Genomic DNA, 6,000 nt, shown 5'->3' with positions numbered 1-6,000 from the left:
ATCAAGTTTTGTGGTTGAAACTGCTACTGCCTTCTTATTTCCAACCAACACCACACCATTCCTGATGCAACTCTCTGCATTTATCCGGGCTTGAGACCGGCACAAGGGAGAAACTAGCAATGCTACGTTAGCTCCTGCTAACCGCACTACCCGTACTACCATGAGGCTGCATTGCCCTGTATGGTTTGATTTGTATCTTTGATGTTCATCATCTTTTATTTGCTCTGTATCTTTGATGTTCATCATCTTTTATTTGATCTGTATCTTTGATGTTCATCATCTTTTATTTGATCTGTATCTTTGATGTTCATCGTCTTTTATTTGATCTGTATCTTTGATGTTCATCATCTTTTATTTGATCTGTATCTTTGATGTTCATCATCTTTTATTTGATTTGTATCTTTGATGTTCATCATCTTTTAATTTGATCTTTGATCAGTGATTGAACAGCTGTGATTGGACAGCAAAGAATGAACCTTTTTTGTATCCAGACAGGATCGATTTCAGAATTAAATGTGTTCCAAGATTGATCAAGATCAAGAAGTTTATTGCATGAATAATTCTTTTGGAAAATATTTTCGCCGGATGCCATTTTTTGTGTTCTATGCTTTCGCCACAAGAGGGCGTAAGTACTCTGATGCTGAGAAATAGGGACTGCAGAAGAAGCGAGAGGAGCGAGAGAGAATGAGAGAAGAAGAATGCAGAGTTGATGTTCCAGTGCAAGTTGTACTAAAGATGTACTCAAGATGTACTAAAGATGCACTAAAGATGTACTAAAGATGTACTAAAGATGTACTAAAGATGTACTAAAGATGTACTAAAGATGTACTAAAGATGTACTAAAGATGTACTAAAGATGCACTAAAGATGTACTAAAGATGCACTAAAAATGTACTAAAGATGTACTAAAGATGCACTGAAGATGTACTAAAGATGCACTAAAGATGTACTAAAGATGCACTAAAGATGTACTAAAGATGTACTAAAGATGTACTGAAGATGCACTAAAGATGTACTAAAGATGTACTAAAGATGTACTAAGGATGTTCTGATAAAGTTAAGTGGTTGGAACTGCTACTGCCTTCTTATTTCCAACCAACACCACACCATTCCTGATGCAACTCTCTGCATTTATCCGGGCTTGAGACCGGCACAAGGGAGAAACTAGCAATGCTACGTTAGCTCCTGCTAACCGCACTACCCGTACTACCATGAGGCTGCATTGCCCTGTATGGTTTGATTTGTATCTTTGATGTTCATCATCTTTTATTTGATCTGTATCTTTGATGTTCATCATCTTTTATTTGATCTGTATCTTTGATGTTCATCATCTTTTATTTGATCTGTATCTTTGATGTTCATCATCTTTTATTTGATTTGTATCTTTGATGTTCATCATCTTTTATTTGATTTGTATCTTTGATGTTCATCATCTTTTAATTTGATCTTTGATCAGTGATTGAACAGCTGTGATTGGACAGTAGAGATTGGACCTTTTTGATATCCGGACAGGATCGATTTCAGAATTAAATGTGTTCCAAGATTGATCAAGATCAAGAAGTTTATTGCATGAATAATTCTTTTGGAAAATATTTTCGCCGGATGCCATTTTTTGTGTTCTATGCTTTCGCCACAAGAGGGCGTAAGTACTCTGATGCTGAGAAATAGGGACTGCAGAAGAAGCGAGAGGAGCGAGAGAGAATGAGAGAAGAAGAATGCAGAGTTGATGTTCCAGTGGGAGTTGTACTAAAGATGTACTAAAGATGTACTCAAGATGTACTAAAGATGCACTAAAGATGTACTAAAGATGTACTAAAGATGTACTCAAGATGTACTAAAGATGCACTAAAGATGTACTAAAGATGTACTAAAGATGTACTAAAGATGTACTAAAGATGTACTAAAGATGTACTAAAGATGCACTAAAAATGTACTAAAGATGTACTAAAGATGCACTGAAGATGTACTAAAGATGCACTAAAGATGTACTAAAGATGCACTAAAGATGTACTAAAGATGTACTAAAGATGTACTAAAGATGTACTAAAGATGCACTAAAGATGTACTAAAGATGTACTAAAGATGTACTAAAGATGTACTAAAGATGTACTAAAGATGTACTAAAGATGCACTAAAGATGTACTAAAAATGTACTAAAAATGTACTAAAGATGTACTAAAGATGCACTAAAGATGTACTAAAGATGTACTAAGGATGTTCTGATCAAGTTTTGTGGTTGGAACTGCTACTGCCTTCTTATTTCCAACCAACACCACACCATTCCTGATGCAACTCTCTGCATTTATCCGGGCTTGAGACCGGCACAAGGGAGAAACTAGCAATGCTACGTTAGCTCCTGCTAACCGCACTACCCGTACTACCATGAGGCTGCATTGCCCTGTATGGTTTGATTTGTATCTTTGATGTTCATCATCTTTTATTTGATCTGTATCTTTGATGTTCATCATCTTTTATTTGATCTGTATCTTTGATGTTCATCATCTTTTATTTGATCTGTATCTTTGATGTTCATCATCTTTTATTTGATCTGTATCTTTGATGTTCATCATCTTTTATTTGATTTGTATCTTTGATGTTCATCATCTTTTAATTTGATCTTTGATCAGTGATTGAACAGCTGTGATTGGACAGCAAAGAATGAACCTTTTTTGTATCCAGACAGGATCGATTTTAGAATTAAATGTGTTCCAAGATTGATCAAGATCAAGAAGTTTATTGCATGAATAATTCTTTTGGAAAATATTTTCGCCGGATGCCATTTCTTGTGTTCTATGCTTTCGCCACAAGAGGGCGTAAGTACTCTGATGCTGAGAAATAGGGACTGCAGAAGAAGCGAGAGGAGCGAGAGAGAATGAGAGAAGAAGAATGCAGAGTTGATGTTCCAGTGCAAGTTGTACTAAAGATGTACTCAAGATGTACTAAAGATGCACTAAAGATGTACTTAAGATGTACTAAAGATGTACTAAAGATGTACTAAAGATGTACTAAAGATGTACTAAAGATGTACTAAAGATGCACTAAAGATGTACTAAAGATGCACTAAAAATGTACTAAAGATGCACTAAAAATGTACTAAAGATGTACTAAAGATGCACTGAAGATGTACTAAAGATGCACTAAAGATGTACTAAAGATGCACTAAAGATGTACTAAAGATGTACTAAAGATGTACTGAAGATGCACTAAAGATGTACTAAAGATGTACTAAAGATGTACTAAGGATGTTCTGATAAAGTTAAGTGGTTGGAACTGCTACTGCCTTCTTATTTCCAACCAACACCACACCATTCCTGATGCAACTCTCTGCATTTATCCGGGCTTGAGACCGGCACAAGGGAGAAACTAGCAATGCTACGTTAGCTCCTGCTAACCGCACTACCCGTACTACCATGAGGCTGCATTGCCCTGTATGGTTTGATTTGTATCTTTGATGTTCATCATCTTTTATTTGATCTGTATCTTTGATGTTCATCATCTTTTATTTGATCTGTATCTTTGATGTTCATCATCTTTTATTTGATTTGTATCTTTGATGTTCATCATCTTTTAATTTGATCTTTGATCAGTGATTGAACAGCTGTGATTGGACAGTAGAGATTGGACCTTTTTGGTATCCGGACAGGATCGATTTCAGAATTAAATGTGTTCCAAGATTGATCAAGATCCAGAAGTTTATTGCATGAATAATTCTTTTGGAAAATATTTTCGCGGGATGCCATTTTTTGTGTTCTATGCTTTCGCCACAAGAGGGCGTAAGTACTCTGACGCTGAGAAATAGGGACTGCAAAAGAAGCGAGAGGAGCGAGAGAGAGAATGAGAAGAAGAATGCAGAGTTGATGTTCCAGTGCGAGTTGTACTCAAGATGTACTAAAGATGCACTAAAGATGTACTAAAGATGTACTAAAGATGTACTAAAGATGCACTAAAGATGTACTAAAGATGTACTAAAGATGTACTAAAGATGTACTCAAGATGCACTAAAGATGTACTAAAGATGTACTAAAGATGTACTAAAGATGTACTAAGGATGTTCTGATAAAGTTTTGTGCTTGGAACTGCTACTGCCTTCTTATTTCCAACCAACACCACACCATTCCTGATGCAACTCTGCATTTATCCGGGCTTGAGACCGGCACAAGGGAGATACTAGCAATGCTACGTTAGCTCCTGCTAACCGCATTACCCGTACTACCATGAGGCTGCATTGCCCTGTATGGTTTGATTTGTATCTTTGATGTTCATCATCTTTTATTTGATCTGTATCTTTGATGTTCATCATCTTTTATTTGATCTGTATCTTTGATGTTCATCATCTTTTATTTGATTTGTATCTTTGATGTTCATCATCTTTTAATTTGATCTTTGATCAGTGATTGAACAGCTGTGATTGGACAGCAAAGAATGAACCTTTTTTGTATCCAGACAGGATCGATTTCAGAATTAAATGTGTTCCAAGATTGATCAAGAAGTTGATTGCATGCTTAATTTCTTTGGAAAATGCTTACGCCGGACGCCCGGATACAAAGAACATCTGCCCGTCAGGGAATCGAACCCCGGTCTTCCGCGTGACAGGCGTAGATACTGTCCACTACACTAACGAGGAAGACACGGTCGCGCAAGGTGACGCCCGCTGGGAAAGTATTTTGTTTTTTTTAAATACACGGCGGTCCGCCGAGTTTGGACAGTCGTGTTTATATACTGTCCTTTTCGCCGCGGCTTCTGTCTACGGCCATACCACTCTGAACACGCCCGATCTCGTCCGATCTCGGAAGCTGAGCAGGGTCGGGCCTGGTTAGTACTTGGATGGGAGACCGCCTGGGAATACCAGGTGCCGCAAGCTTTTCCTCATCCCTGAGGCTGCGGGCAAACAAAATGGAATTTTTTCATCCAAAAGTCGGAAATCAAGATGGTTGTCAATTTGAAGACTTGTGATTGATGACTTTCCTTGAGCAGTTGATTGATTTCATAGGTTGATTTTATTTTTTTTATTTTTTTTAATGACACAAGCATGGATGACGCCAGAGTAAAATGACCATGTGTGATTATGTATATAAATTGTGCTTCCTTTGATTTTTAGATATTTTATTTGATCTGTATATTTGATGTTCATCATCTTTTAATTTGATCTTTGATCAGTGATTGTACAGCTGCGATTGGACAGCAGAGATTGGACCTTTTTTGTATCCAGACAGGATCGATTTCAGAATTAAATGTGTTCCAAGATTGATCAAGATCAAGAAGTTTATTGCATGAATAATTCTTTTGGAAAATATTTTTGCCGGATGCCATTTTTTGTGTTCTATGCTTTCGCCACAAGAGGGCGTAAGTACTCTGATGCTGAGAAATAGGGACTGCAGAAGAAGCGAGAGGAGCGAGAGAGAGAATGAAAATTGTGACAAATCTATATATACTATGTTTTCTATATTGTGCTCCAGCTCACGGCCATACCTGCCTGGGCGTGCCCGGTCTCATCAGATCTTGGAAGCCAAGCAGGCACGGGCCCGGTTAGTACATGTGTGGGAGACTCACTTGGAATACCAGGTGCTGTGAGCTTTAAAATTGGTCAGAATTTTGAATTTAAAGAAAAAACTCTACCTGGGATGAATGCGATCATGGAATTCAGGACTTGACGACTGATTGTATAAAAATGTGTTTTAGTTGTCTGGTTAAAGAAAGTTGCATTTGTTGCTGAAGTTGTTTAAAATTGTGATAAATCTATAAATACCATGTTTTCTATACAGTCGTTCAGCTCAAGGCCATACCGACCTGGGAGTGCCCAACCTCGTCAGATCTTGGAAGCCAGGCAGGCGTGGGCCTGGTTAGTACATGTGCAGGAGACTCACTTGGAATACCAGGTGCTGTGAGCTTTTAAATTGGTCAGAATTTTGAATTTAAAGAAAAAACTCTACCTGGGATGAATGCGATCATGGAATTCAGGACTTGACGACTGATTGTATAAAAATGTGTTTTAGTTGTCTG

General features: G+C 37.5%; 1 non-coding gene and 1 pseudogene across 1 annotated transcript; both read left to right on the top strand.

Moving 5' to 3' along the window:
- Positions 1–4,742: 4,742 nt before the first annotated feature.
- On the top strand, positions 4,743–4,861 carry LOC137913133 (5S ribosomal RNA). Its single transcript, XR_011106373.1, has one exon. It is a non-coding gene; the product is annotated as a 5S ribosomal RNA (ribosomal RNA).
- A 594-nt stretch (positions 4,862–5,455) lies between these two features.
- On the top strand, positions 5,456–5,574 carry LOC137913026 (5S ribosomal RNA; annotated as a pseudogene).
- Positions 5,575–6,000: the final 426 nt, after the last annotated feature.

Source organism: Brachionichthys hirsutus, unplaced genomic scaffold (genome assembly GCF_040956055.1).
Source record: "Brachionichthys hirsutus isolate HB-005 unplaced genomic scaffold, CSIRO-AGI_Bhir_v1 contig_259, whole genome shotgun sequence".
In the NCBI taxonomy this organism is placed as follows: domain Eukaryota; kingdom Metazoa; phylum Chordata; class Actinopteri; order Lophiiformes; family Brachionichthyidae; genus Brachionichthys; species Brachionichthys hirsutus.
The sequence above is the reverse complement of the archived record's forward strand: the minus strand, read 5'-3'. Positions and strand labels throughout refer to the sequence as shown.